The following is a 3,358-nucleotide window of genomic DNA, read 5'->3' on the forward strand; positions in this document are numbered from 1 at the left end:
AACAATGTGGTCACAAGGATGAAACTAGAATTGAATGCTGTAAGTCAGTCAACTTAGCTTGAAATTTTGGACATGTTCACACTGAACAATTTGTCTTCGTTCCACTTGTTTAGTACGTCGGTTTAATCAACTCTGGTTTCCACGATTCTATGGTTAGTACAGTACACTTTGAACTTTTCCAGTAAAATTATGTTCTGTTGATGTTTTGTTCGAAATTCTTGACCCAACTTTTGTTCTACGAAACATGCTCACCCTTTATGATACGTGACTGGGCGGTTCATTGTTACAAGCAATCCCACAGTTCCTCTGTGAAACAGTGGTTGGTGAGTGGTGATCACTTGGTACCTATCCTCTTTTCTTTCACTGCTAAATTATCGACGGCTATAGCAGATAGCCCTCGTGCAGTATAGAGCCAAATTCAAACACACCGATACTCTCTTCAGACAAATATGATAAGATAATGAATTTTTCAAAGTTTTGCTCACTAAAATGGAGAAACTTTGGAATGATGTATCGAAGTTTGCATTCTGAAAGGAAGCACATTTCAAGATTTTCCTTTTTAACTTTAATTTTCAGAGTCACAGCATACAGACAACAGTTCGTTCACATATGGTCATATCAATATATTAGCAATCATTGTATCGAACGAAAATGATGTTTGACGATTAATTGTATAACTGTATTGAAGATGAAGAAATACTTTGATACAATAGAAGGGGACAGAGGTAAAGTTTTCAATATTTTACATATTCCATCTTCAGTATACAGAGCAAAATAGAAAGACGTAATTTCTAACTAACTAAATAAAATATATTGCTGAAATTACGATAATGTGAAACTAAAATACACGGAAAGTAAATTACTGACAATAAAACATGCTGTAAATATTTTAAAATGTGCTATTTGAATGAAGACTACATGATATTCGGTGTAGATTAAAGTTGTTTAATGTGGATGGTTTCTTTAAGTGCTAATTCCAGATCAGTGTTATCCATACAAACGATACTTATATTTTAATGTTCGTGTCCTGTTTCTTCACAGTTTTGCTTTATAAATGAAACCCATGACACGGGTCGTACGTCTAGGCGCAGCCGTTGCGAAAAGTGCACGAAAGGTTGGCGGCGGGACCTTCGATTCGTCGTCCCTAGAGGATACGGTCGGCATTTCGAACACCTGCTCCCGCCGAGTACACGCATTGGCCTCGGTACAAGTCGAACAGAGTCTCAGAGCATGTGCCAGCGATTGGGAAATTTAAACACCCGCGCCCGCCGCCTACCGACGGGGGAACCGATTTTCTCGATCTGTTTCGCGCGTGCGTGGTCCAACAGCAGCTTGCTCCAACGGGTCGGACGTCTAGACGCAGCCGTTGCGAAAAGTGCCCGAAAGGTTGGCGGCGGGACCTTCGATTCTTCGTCCCTAGAGGATACGGTCGGCATTTCGAACACCTGCTCCCGCCGAGTACACGCATTGGCCTCGGTACAAGTCGAACAGAGTCTCAGAGCATGTGCCAGCGATTGGGAAATTTAAACACCCGCGCCCGCCGCCTACCGACGGGGGAACCGATTTTCTCGGTCTGTTTCGCGCGTGCGTGTTCTAACAGCCGCTTGCTCCAACGGGTCGGACGTCTAGACGCAGCCGTTGCGAAAAGTGCCCGAAAGGTTGGCGGCGGGACCTTCGATTCGTCGTCCCTAGAGGATACGGTCGGCATTTCGAACACCTGCTCCCGCCGAGTACACGCATTGGCCTCGGTACAAGTCGAACAGAGTCTCAGAGCATGTGCCAGCGAGCGGGAAATTTAAACACCCGCACCCGCCGCCTACCGACGGGGGAACCCATTTTCACGGCCTCTTTCGCGCGTGCGTGGTCGAACAGCAGCTTGCTCCAACGGGTCGGACGTCTAGACGCAGCCGTTGCAAAAAGTGCCCGAAAGGTTGGCGGCGGGTCCTTCGATTCGTCGTCCCTAGAGGATGTGGACGGCATTTCGATCACCTGCTCCCGCCGAGTACACGCATTGGCCTCGGTACAAGTCGAACAGAGTCTCAGAGCATGTGCCAGCGATTGGGAAATTTAAACATCCGCGCCCGCCGCCTACCGACGGGGGAACCGATTTTCTCGGTCTGTTTCGCGCGTGCGTGGTCCAACAGCAGCTTGGTCCAACGGGTCGGACGTCTAGACGCAGCCGTTGCGAAAAGTGCCCGAAAGGTTGGCGGCGGGTCCTTCGATTCGTCGTCCCTAGAGGATACGGTCGGCATTTCGAACACCTGCTCCCGCCGAGTACACGCATTGGCCTCGGTACAAGTCGAACAGAGTCTCAGAGCATGTGACAGCGATTGGGAAATTTAAACACCCGCGCCCGCCGCCTACCGACGGGGGAACCGATTTTCTCGGTCTGTTTCGCGCGTGCGTGGTCCAACAGCAGCTTGCTCCAACGGGTCGGACGTCTAGACGCAGCCGTTGCGAAAAGTGCCCGAAAGGTTGGCGGCGGGTCCTTCGATTCGTTGTCCCTAGAGGATACGGTCGGCATTTCGAACACCTGCTCCCGCCGAGTACACGCATTGGCCTCGGTACAAGTCGAACAGAGTCTCAGAGCATGTGCCAGCGAGCGGGAAATTTAAACACCCGCGCCCGCCGCCTACCGACGGGGGAACCGATTTTCTCGGCCTGTTTCGCGCGTGCGTGGTCGAACAGCAGCTTGCTCCAACGGGTCGGACGTCTAGACGCAGCCGTTGCAAAAGTGCCCGAAAGGTTGGCGGCGGGTCCTTCGATTCGTCGTCCCTAGAGGATACGGTCGGCATTTCGATCACCTGCTCCCGCCGAGTACACGCATTGGCCTCGGTACAAGTCGAACAGAGTCTCAGAGCATGTGCCAGCGATTGGGAAATTTAAACACCCGCGCCCGCCGCCTACCGACGGGGGAACCGATTTTCTCGGTCTGTTTCGCGCGTGCGTGGTCCAACAGCAGCTTGCTCCAACGGGTCGGACGTCTAGACGCAGCCGTTGCGAAAAGTGCCCGAAAGGTTGGCGGCGGGACCTTCGATTCGTCGTCCCTAGAGGATACGGTCGGCATTTCGAACACCTGCTCCCGCCGAGTACACGCATTGGCCTCGGTACAAGTCGAACAGAGTCTCAGAGCATGTGCCAGCGATTGGGAAATTTAAACACCCGCGCCCGCCGCCTACCGACGGGGGAACCGATTTTCTCGGTCTGTTTCGCGCGTGCGTGGTCTAACAGCCGCTTGCTCCAACGGGTCGGACGTCTAGACGCAGCCGTTGCGAAAAGTGCCCGAAAGGTTGGCGGCGGGACCTTCGATTCGTCGTCCCTAGAGGATACGGTCGGCATTTCGAACACCTGCTCCCGC

This window comes from Tachypleus tridentatus, unplaced genomic scaffold (assembly GCF_004210375.1).
Source record: "Tachypleus tridentatus isolate NWPU-2018 unplaced genomic scaffold, ASM421037v1 Hic_cluster_2, whole genome shotgun sequence".
Taxonomy (NCBI): Eukaryota; Metazoa; Arthropoda; class Merostomata; order Xiphosura; family Limulidae; genus Tachypleus; species Tachypleus tridentatus.